Genomic DNA, 12,335 nt, shown 5'->3' with positions numbered 1-12,335 from the left:
TGTATTTTTCTGTACGAGTCGTCGGGTAAAAACGGTGGTCAGTCTCGTCCTGAATTGGACACCGGTTGGTCTGTTTAATCATTTATTTATTTTTTGACGGGTTAATTTACCAACCTTTATATAGACTTTAAATGTATTTTCAAAATGATTAAGACAAAAACAACAGCGCAATGTTAACATCAGAATCTTAACTACTATGTATCCGTTTAAAACAAGTTACTTTATGAAGACTTTATGTCAATCCTTTGTTAAATTAAGGACTTTTCTCACTATTTTTAAGTCAAATTGAAAAGAAATGAACACATCCACTAAATACAGATCTATGTTTTAATCTGCATCATTAAATAAAAACTATACAAATGACCTTTTACAAAAGTTTTGGTAAAATTTCAAATCCTACAGAACAAAAAAGAGAAAAAATTCCAGAAACAAGTTTCCGAAAATGAGTCAGACGCCGTATTTTTGAGTGACTCAACTTCGACTTGAACTTCCAGAGAGAGCCGTGCCCTCACCCTTCCCTCACCCTTCCCTTCCTCCCTCGCACTCCCTCCTGCCAGCCTTACGTCGGCTCTGACCTCACCTGCATCACTTCCTCTCAAGCAAACGCTCTCGAGGAGCCGGAAGCATATTTCGGAAAAAAAAAATCAAGTGCTGATGATGTCGCTTGTTGTTGTGGTGAATCCAAACATCTGGAGGCTTCAGGAATAATTCTGAGCGAAGGCCTGTTTTTGGGAGGAATGTTTATAGTCGGCTGTAATTTCTTAAATTCCTCTGGGATCTGAGAGAGCAGGAATTCAATCGTACTTGTAACGGTACTTGGCTGGACGGAAAAAAGGATAAAACGGGTTGAATTTATGTCCTAAAATAAAAATTTAATGTGAAAATAAACGTATGATATGAAAGTAAAATCTATAAAAACAAAAGAAAACATATTCTTCCGATAAATTTGAATTTAAAAATACTATTATGAAGTGATGTTAGCATCAATTAAATTACAGTAATAAAAAGTGAAACGGTTATAATAGAAACAGAGGAAATAATGAATAAAAAATGTGAATTTCAAACATTAGGGAGAAACAAAAGGTCATATTTATTTAAAAATGTTAACATTTTAAATACTAGACTCATATAAAAGTTTTTTATACGAAGACTTGCAGTGAGCAAAGTGCAGCCGTGGTGGCACAGTCTGTATTTATCCGTCTTGTATCATGTATGAATCCGACCTTAAGATAAGTTAATATTCTTCTTATGTAATGTTTCTCTCACAGCTTATAGCTCTTGAGTAAAATGTCTATTGACATTAAACAGTTTTTTTTCAAGGTAAAATCCAAAGTTCCCCTCCTCGTGTTTCGGTCATAAATCATCTTATTTGCTTTTATTAATCACCGCGGCGACGACGACCGTTGAGGTGACTCAGCAGGAAGTGAGGCAGCCGGGATGAAGGAGGCGAGGAAGAGGAGGAGGATGGAACGAGGATGTTGTGATTCTTCAAGAGTGTAAACGTTTAGCTATGCTGCGGTTAAGAGATAGTCGAGTCTGATCTCCACCGGTCATGGTTAGTCACCGCAACTTAACGATGTTATTTAATACAAGCGTCTCTGCCCGAGGTCGTGCATTTCTTCACAGCTTTTTACTGGAATCGTGATCACAGAGATAAATAAGCTGTGACTTTTACTCAATTAAAACAATTATACTCTATACTATACTGTCTGTTGTCAATTTTAAAGCATACACGATCAGTTTACACAACTTTAATGGTTGATCTTGTTATAGTTTATTGTTATTTTCAAGTAAAATAATAATATACACATTTATAATAATCTGTAGTTCTAAACTAAATCAACATTTGGACAATATTTATATTCCCTCATTCAACATCTGAAAAAATATATCTTTAAAAATCTGCCCCCTTTAACATTTTCATAGGGGTCTTCTGCCCTCTTTACATTTTCCCAGGGGTCTTCTCTCCCCCTTTTACATTTTCACAGGGGTCTTCTCTCCCCTTTCTAATTTTCACAGGGGTCTTCTCTCCCCTTTCTAATTTTCACAGGGGTCTTTCCCCCCCCTTTTAAATTTCCAAACAGGTCTTCTGCCCCTTTTACATTTTCACAGGGGTCTTCTCTCCCACTTTTACATTTTCATGGGAGTCTTCTGCCCCCTTTTACATTTTCACAGGGGTCTTCCCTCCCCATTTTATATTTTCATGGGGGTCTTCTGCTCCCTTTTACATTTTCACAGGGGTCTTCTCTCCCACTTTTACATTTTCATGGGAGTCTTCTGCCCCCTTTTACATTTTCACAGGGGTCTTCTCTCCCCATTTTATATTTTCATGAAGGTCTTCTGCTCCCTTTTACATTTTCACGGGGGTCTTCTGACCACTTTACATTTTCAAGGGGGTATTCTGCCCCCCCTTTTACATTTTCAATGGAGTCTTCTTCCCCCATTTTACTTTTTCAAGGGGGTCTTCTGCCCCCCTTTTACATTTACACGGGAGTCTTCTGACCCCTTTACATTTTCATGGGGGTCTTCTGCCCCCATTTGACTTTTTCAAGGGGGTCTTCTGTCCCCCTTTTACATTTACACGGGGGTCTTCTGACCCCTTTACATTTTCAAGGGGGTATTCTGCCCCCCTTTTACATTTTCAATGGAGTCTTCTTCCCCCATTTTACTTTTTCAAGGGGGTCTTCTGCCCCCCTTTTACATTTACACGGGAGTCTTCTGACCCCTTTACATTTTCATGGGGGTCTTCTGCCCCCATTTGACTTTTTCAAGGGGGTCTTCTGCCCCCCTTTAACATTTACACGGGGGTCTTCTGACCCCTTTACATTTTCATGGGGGTCTTCTGCCCCCATTTGACTTTTTCAAGGGGGTCTTCTGTCCCCCTTTTACATTTACACAGGGGTCTTCTGCCCCCTTTACATTTCCAAGGGGGTCATTTGGCCCCTTTTACATTTTCAAGGGGGTCTTCTGCCCCCTGTGTACTGTATATATGTATTATATATGATCAGTAATATTCTTTGTGAAACACTTTAATTTAGCCTAAGGTTGATTTAGCCGTATGTGATATTCCTGCGTCAGACGCACAAAGCGATGCTGCACATGTGAAAGTTTGGTTTGTTGTGTTTCTGGACCCGGCGGAAGCATCAGCAGCAGCGGAAGCAGGAGCAGTGTCTGGAGAAATTCTTATGTTTAGCTTTAGCGCTTCTTTGCTTCCGCCCACGACTTCCCATCTCGACACAGAACAGCCATGTTTCTCTCAGCGGCCTCGGGACGAAAATGAAATATGGCTTCATTCCTCGCGTTATAAGTAATAAGCAGATGGACAGTGGGCTACTGTGATGGGTCTGATTGACCGTTTTTAGATTTATCACTGCCGTGCTTTGACAGAAGACGTAGGCGTTTCGGGAAGGAATCAAAATACAAGTGTCTGAGTGGGTTTCACTTTCTGAGTGGCCTTTGACCCCGTCCCACGAGACCAGCGCTTAGTTATGATGTGTTCATCGGAGGAGGACGAGGAGAGGAACGATGGTTCGGATCCATTTGACATCAGCCCGCGATGGTAAAGTCATCAAGGTTCTCCATCTACCTGCTGAAAAATTAGAAAAATATTCTGCTAAAAACCCGGTCTCTCTTTCGTCAGACGCTCTGGTTCCAGGGAGTTTCGGGCCAAACTCGCGTCCAGATGAAACTGTTGACGAGAGTTCATGGTCGTGGTGTTTTTCCACTTCTGGACACGTAACATCGTGTTCTGAGGACAAAGTCTTGTTGACCATGACATGAGTCATTTTTCGAAACTACACTATGACACCTGTCTTTCAGCTGGCTTCAGATTTAAGTTGTAATAAAAGGAAAATGTATGAAAAGATATACATTTGTCCATTATTTAGTTGCTTTAAGTTGATCTCAGTCATTGAGTGTTAAAATAAAATGAAACATTTCCATCAATTATTGATTAATGTTGAACATCCAACATGGTCTGGAGCTTGTAATCCAACCTGTCTCGCCTGCAGTTAATACAAAACTCTGCAGGGAGAATTCTGACCTGCTCTAGTAGAAGAACTTACATTTCCCAGATCCTTAAAACTCATGCATTGGCTTTTTAAACGTGTATTTCTTTTGATTGTTCAAGCGCTTTGTGACCCTGATCCAGAAGGCGCTTTACAAATAACTATGACTTACTTACTTACCAATTATTCTTGTCACTACATGCAGGTACGCTGCTCTGACACTAGAGGGAGACAGAAACAATTTTTTTATTCTTACCTTTTGCTGCTTTAAGGCCTTTAGAAAGTATTTTACAAACATACAAGTCAGGTTAAATTTAATTCAGCCAAACATTATTCTTGAAACTTCCATAAAGGTGAAAGAAATGGATGAAGATAAAGTTGTTTTTATCATTTTACGTCATCGGTTTAATACTTATGAGGGTCACATCATTAAAATTAAAAGTTACATGAGACCCCGGGGCCGCACTTCGCCAAGGTCTACTCCAAACATATCATCATTTAGACTCAAATTTCCTGTTAAATGAGTCTTGGACTGTTCAACAAATGTACATTTTTGTTCCTCCCACGACTTTGACTGAAGAGCGAAGACATATTTATGCTAAGATGAAAAAAAACAAAACATGTTAAAATGTTTTACCTGTAGTTGCAGAAGCATTAACGCTCTCAAGGAAACCAAGTAACACCAGGACTAATCACTTTAACATACAAACGGCTCTCGATCTGATTAAAGTCATCAATCACGCTGGCAGGAAATGGGCTAACAAGGTGTCGCCCGACGCCATCGCCGGCGAACATGTGTGTGTAGGAGACGTTCTGACGAGTGTCACGAGGACTTCTCTAGAGTGGAAGCAGCTGCTCAAGAACATGCAAAAGTCATCAGATCCCAACCGACGTTGTTACTTTCCACCTGTTGAGTACAATTTCTCTCGATTCTTAGCTTTTTTTTGTCAACCTATTCTTATTATGTTTTACTATTATTGTGATTTTTCTGTTTCATGTGATACTCAGAATTGTATTTTATCCTGAAGAGTAGCATTTTTTTATAGATGCAAGTCCACCACCTACCAAAATAAGATAAGAAACAAAGATAAAAGGACTTATCTTAGTTGGTATTCTTTGCAATATTCATTCATCTTTATTGTTTTTCCATCATTGAAGTCTATACAATGAATACTATTAAAGATTGAAGGCATTTATCTATTAGTTCAGAAGACTCCAACTCCAACTAGGGGCCAAAATCTTTTGGCAGTTTCAATTGGGGGCCACTCAAGTTGTTTATTAGCCTATTAATTGTGTCTAAACAAGAAGGAGTCTCGCCTTCAGTTAATACAAAACTCTGCAGCGAGAATTCTGACCCGCTCTAGTAGAAGAACTCACATTTCCCCGATCATTAAAACTCTTCAATGGCTGCCAGTTTCTTTCAGGATCAACTTTAAAATTCTGGTTCTTACTTTCAAAGGGATTTATGGTCTGCCTTGGATATATATTCAAGCGCTTTGTGACCCTGGTCTAGAAAGGCGCTTTTCAAATAACTAGTACTTACTTTCTTACTAACAGGAAGTCTTTTTTATTCCTTGACACTCAATTGATCTTAATTATCACTGATTTTTTTTATCCTTCACCAAAATAAATTCGGTTACTTCAACATCAATTTAACTCTTATTGTTGACATCTATTATCTCCGTACCTTAACTTAAACATCTTCATTAATCTACTTTATAAGATGGACTCTTATAAATGGTCTGGAAGTCCTGGTTCTCCTAAGAGTTGAGGAACGAACCTAAAAGAAATCTCCTGCCCACTTGTCCTCCGGAGAGGATGGTTGCAGATGTGGGAGGTGGGTCTCTGACTGCTCTGACAGCTGTAAGGGACGGAGGTCTCTCCGAGCAGGAAATGACTTGACCTCCTCCGTGGGAGACGGGGCCCACCCTGACAACAACCCCCACACAGCATCCTGGGTCACCACAAAGCGCCTACAGAGGAGTCGCGCCGCAAACGGCAGGGAAGATGTTTTTAGACGGTCCAGGTTACAGGAAAATGGATTCAGGAAGCACCTCTGAGGAATACAACCATCAGAGAAAGCATGTATGGAGTTGAGAAATCCAGATGTGAAGCTCAGTCTATAACATGATGAGCTCAGATGATTGACATCAGGACTACTTTTTCGTTATTAATGCTTGTGTAGTTTCTCTGATTTACACACTCAAGGCCTGGGGGCCAAATTTAGCCTTGAGTGGCCCATCAGAAAACTTCATGACGGTACAATACAGATGTTAATAAAGTGACCCATGAGACACTAGTGTTTAAAGTAAGCTACGAAACAGAAAGTATTAATGTCAGCGATCGTAAAAAAGGAAATCACTTCATTGTCGCCCATATATGGCATTAACAGGAATAATTGTGTATGTTAAAAAATAATGTTTTTTGTCCGTCATATTTGTACAAAAAAATCTTTATTTAAAATGAAATGTAACACAAGATACTGAGTGTCACATTAATTCTCTCACTTTCTACAGTTGATTACCTTAAATAAAATGAGATAAATGTACATAAAGAAACAAAAAAACAATCATAAATAGGGCTGTGAGAAAATATCCTGATATATCTATATCTGTTTTTTTGTTGTTTTTTTAATTTCAAATCACATTTTATTTTCATCATAGTTCTATTATGGTTTATAATTATTATTTCAGTAATATTTAATTTAATATATATTCAGATCTTTTTAATTTATAATAAGTTAGAAAATATTTACCGCGATTTGCTAATTTTTGTGTTGCAATTAAACTTCCGGCCACTAGGCGGCAGCAGTCATTACGCAGCCGAAGGTACAATGAAATCCTGGTGATGACTTGGGATGAGAGGATACAGTCGACTCAAGCAGGTTTTAAAGCTGATGTCTGAGGAAAAAAACTTTGTCAAGAGTCATGTGGTCGGTGGTAAATTTACACAACACCAGAGTCAAGTACTCGGACAATACTATTAATATATCTTTGTTTCTGTATCGTGATATGAATCATGATATTTATAGTATCGCCAGATTCTTGCCAATGTACAGCCATATACGGAAACTTCCTAAAAAACTTCAGACGGAAAGCAAATTGAAGTTCCGGCTATTTTTTTTAAAGATAATTGTATTAGATCAAACGCCCAAGAATTAAAACAAAATCACAACAAGAATTCCTGTAAAGAGTACAAGTTATGGATAAAGTAGACTTCACCACCCTGATTTTAAATATTTAAACTAAAATAATAGAACTATATCCCACCACCATTAACCAAAAAGAGACTTAAAAACGCTCGCGCTTAGATAAATCTGAAAAAGGAGGAACTTTTGTGAGTCAACCTGAAATTATTGTCTTTTTTTCAGTACTTTTCTGCTAAATAGCAGTTTTGTCCTGTTATCTCTTGTGGCTGGAACACGAGTCAAGATCAACAGATGAAGCAAATAAATGTTAGTTAACGGTTAACAGATACAAAAGGGTTAGTAAAATGACCAATACTGTGTGGCGTGGGCGACAAGGCCACGGGTGAAATATTGTTATACTTGTGTAAATATATGTTTGTACATCTTTGTAGTGCGTAACATTTTACCATCACTACTGATTCATATGAACATGAGTACCATATTAGGCAGTTATAATCATCCTTAAGTACTTATTAGCTTCTTGTTTAGCATGTCGATATTGTAGCCTAAGATGCTAACCATGCTAAGATGTATTATTAACAATAAAAACTGAAATAATTTACTTACTAATAGTCGAAATGTGTTCCCTAATGTGAAGTTTTATCAAAAGAATAATAATGTTACTCTTTAATTGTAAGTTTTAAATACTTTGTTGTTAGCATGTGGCTTCACGTTTAGCTTTCTTATGCTAGTTTTCTTTTTGTTGCTCCCCTGACAACAGTTTAAATCACCATATTAGGCAGTTTTAATCATCCTTAAGTACTTATTAGCTTCTTGTTTAGCATGTCGATATTGTAGCCTAAGATGCTAACCAAGAGTTTACACTTAAAAACACTGTATTATTAACAATAAAAACTGAAAAAATGTACTTACTAATGGTCGAAATGTGTTCCCTAATGCGAAGTTTTATCAAAAGAATAATAATGTTACTCTTTAATTGTAAGTTTTAAATACTCTGTTGTTAGCATGTGGCTTCACGTTTAGCTTTCTTATGCTAGTTTTCTTTTTGTTGCTCCCCTGACGACAGTTTTAATCACCATATTAGGCAGTTTTAATCATCCTTAAGTACTTATTAGCTTCTTGTTTAACATGTCGATATTGTAGCTTAAGATGCTAACCAAGAGTTTACACTTAAAAACACTGTATTATTAATAATAAAAACTGAAATAATTTACTTACTAATAGTCGAAATGTGTTCCCTAATGTGAAGTTTTATCAAAAGAATAATAATGTTACTCTTTAGTTGTAATTTTTAAATACTTTGTTGTTAGCATGTGGCTTCACATTTAGCTTTCTTATGCTAGTTTTCTTTTTGTTGCTCCCCTGACGACAGTTTAAATCACCATATTAGGCAGTTTTAATCATCCTTAAGTACTTATTAGCTTCTTGTTTAGCATGTCGATATTGTAGCCTAAGATGCTAACCAAGAGTTTACACTTAAAAACACTATTATTAACAATAAAAACTGAAATAATTTACTTACTAATAGTCGAAATGTGTTCCCTAATGTGAAGTTTTATCAAAAGAATAATAATGTTATTCTTTAATTGTAAGTTTTAAATACTTTGTTGTTAGCATGTGGCTTCACGTTTAGCTTTCTTATGCTAGTTTTCTTTTTCTTGCTCCCCTGACGACAGTTTAAATCACCATATTAGGCAGTTTTAATTATCCTTAAGTACTTATTAGCTTCTTGTTTAGCATGTCGATATTGTAGCCTAAGATACTAACCAAGAGTTTACACTTAAAAACACTGTATTATTAACAATAAAAACTGAAATAATTTACTTACTAATAGTCGAAATGTGTTCCCTAATGTGAAGTATTATCAAAAGAATAATAATGTTACTCTTTAATTGTAAGTTTTAAATACTTTGTTGTTAGCATGTGGCTTCATGTTTAGCTTTTTTATGCTAGTTTTCTTTTTGTTGCTCCCCTGACGACAGTTTAAATCACCATATTAGGCAGTTTTAATCATCCTTAAGTACTTATTAGCTTCTTGTTTAGCATGTCGATATTGTAGCTTAAGATGCTAACCAAGAGTTTACACTTAAAAACACTGTATTATTAACAATAAAAACTGAAATAATTTACTTACTAATAGTCGAAATGTGTTCCCTAATGTGAAGTTTTATCAAAAGAATAATAATGTTATTCTTTAATTGTAAGTTTTAAATTCTTTGTTGTTAGCATGTGGCTTCACGTTTAGCTTTCTTATGCTAGTTTTCTTTTTGTTGCTCCCCTGACGACAGTTTAAATCACCATATTAGGCAGTTTTAATCATCCTTAAGTACTTATTAGCTTCTTGTTTAGCATGTCGATATTGTAGCCTAAGATGCTAACCAATAGTTTACACTTAAAAACACTATTATTAACAATAAAAACTGAAATAATTTACTTACTAATAGTCGAAATGTGTTCCCTAATGTGAAGTTTTATCAAAAGAATAATAATGTTACTCTTTAGTTGTAATTTTTAAATACTTTGTTGTTAGCATGTGGCTTCACGTTTAGCTTTCTTATGCTAGTTTTCTTTTTTGTTGCTCCCCTGACGACAGTTTAAATCACCATATTAGGCAGTTTTAATCATCCTTAAGTACTTATTAGCTTCTTGTTATAGCATGTCGATATTGTAGCTTAAGATGCTAACCAAGAGTTTACACTTAACACTGTATTATTAACAATAAAAACTGAAATAATTTACTTACTAATAGTCAAAATGTGTTCCCTAATGTGAAGTTTTATCAAAAGAATAATAATGTTATTCTTTAATTGTAAGTTTTAAATACTTTGTTGTTAGCATGTGGCTTCACGTTAAGCTTTCTTATGCTAGTTTTCTTTTTGTTGCTCCCCTGACAACAGTTTAAATCACCATATTAGGCAGTTTTAATCATCCTTAAGTACTTATTAGCTTCTTGTTTAGCATGTCGATATTGTAGCCTAAGATGCTAACCAAGAGTTTACACTTAAAAACACTGTATTATTAACAATAAAAACTGAAATAATTTACTTACTAATAGTCGAAATGTGTTCCCTAATGTGAAGTTTTATCAAAAGAATAATGTTACTCTTTAATTGTAAGTTTTAAATACTTTGTTGTTAGCATGTGGCTTCACGTTTAGCTTTTTTATGCTAGTTTTCTTTTTGTTGCTCCCCTGACGACAGTTTAAATCACCATATTAGGCAGTTTTAATCATCCTTAAGTACTTATTAGCTTCTTGTTTAGCATGTCGATATTGTAGCCTAAGATGCTAACCAAGAGTTTACACTTAAAAACACTGTATTATTAACAATAAAAACTGAAATAATTTACTTACTAATAGTCGAAATGTGTTCCCTAATGTGAAGTTTTATCAAAAGAATAATAATGTTATTCTTTAATTGTAAGTTTTAAATACTTTGTTGTTAGCATGTGGCTTCATGTTTAGCTTTCTTATGCTAGTTTTCTTTTTGTTGCTCCCCTGACGACAGTTTAAATCACCATATTAGGCAGTTTTAATCATCCTTAAGTACTTATTAGCTTCTTGTTTAGCATGTCGATATTGTAGCCTAAGATGCTAACCAAGAGTTTACACTTAAAAACACTGTATTATTAACAATAAAAACTGAAATAATTTACTTACTAATAGTCGAAATGTGTTCCCTAATGTGAAGTTTTATCAAAAGAATAATAATGTTACTCTTTAGTTGTAATTTTTAAATACTTTGTTGTTAGCATGTGGCTTCACGTTTAGCTTTTTTATGCTAGTTTTCTTTTTTGTTGTTCCCCTGACAACAATTTTGTTCTCTATTTTTAAGAGGCGTGGTGCGTGTCCGTATCTAATCTCAATCTTTCGCCCGAGGCGTTAAACTTTTCTAATCTGTTCCGTTCTCGTCCCGTAAATGGCGTTCGCACACTACCAAAACACGATAGCGAGATGATTGAAGGTGTGAGTCTCCATCTGACTAAGTCCGATTTCCTGAAGGTAAACACGCGCTCACTGTCACGACCCACTTCTGTCGAGCGCCACGAGTATTAACGATATATTGTTGTGAGTCACGTTCGGATACAAGACGCCCACGCGCTCGAGACTCCCACACGGGTCGGGGCACGTCGTCGATGCCGATTTCCCATCAGTTCATCACACAAGGAAGATTAAAAAAGATTCAACGAGAGGTCACCGGAGTTCACTCGAATTCTCATGACTTTCAGTAAAGTCACATTGAACTTCTGTCTTAAGTTAAACCAGGGTATTATAACTATTTTTCTGTGTAGATGACTTATTTATCGAAAATAATCAAAGGTTCAAAGTAAATGAACAGCTAATAATGATATAAATATTTATACAAATAGTATTTAAAAAATAGTTAAAATTAATTTAATCAATACATATTGAAACATACACACTTAACTTTTTCTATCTTTAATTAAATTGTATGCATTTTTTTATAATTCATTATTGATTTTTGTATTTATATACCATTTTATGGTCATGTATCTTATTTATTGTGTTTCATTTTATCTATTTATTTTATTCAAAATAATTTGTTTTTATTTTCTATAATGACAACACAACGAATTCCAGTGTTCTTTTCAAACACTGTCAATATTAATCTCTTTTTATTATGTTCTTCTTATTTATTTATTTTTACATTTTTGTCAAACCACTGGAAATAAACATTTTTTGATTCTGATTCTTAGTGAAAAACCTTTTTTCTTAATGGATCATTTTTATTTTAAAATGGTTTTTAAAGACAAATACATTAAAATGAAAAGAACAACTCTGGGTTAATTTGTCATTCGAAAAAAGGTAGAATGTATTTTCTTTAGGTTGAAGTTGAAAATACTAAAAGACCCAAAGTTCACTTTTGTTACACAACTGTATCGATCCTGAACCCTCACTTTGGGCAAACAAAGAATAAAAACTTTCAAATAAACTTCAATTTAAAATAACTGTTTTACTAAATTGTCTTTTTATTTTTAAATCAACCGCAGGTTATTGTTTATAATTCACCCACAACATCAACACTTTTATTGCCAGTGTTGTGTTTGTGGTGGCAACACAACATTACACATAAATAATAATAACAAATAATGAATAAAAATACTCCAAAAACTACATCTAAAAAGACCATTTTACTCAAACCTTTGTCTCATGAAAATGT

The sequence above is a fragment of the Callionymus lyra genome, chromosome 19 (assembly GCF_982586985.1).
Source record: "Callionymus lyra chromosome 19, fCalLyr1.hap1.1, whole genome shotgun sequence".
Lineage (NCBI taxonomy): Eukaryota > Metazoa > Chordata > Actinopteri > Syngnathiformes > Callionymidae > Callionymus > Callionymus lyra.
Note: the sequence above shows the minus strand (reverse complement) of the source record.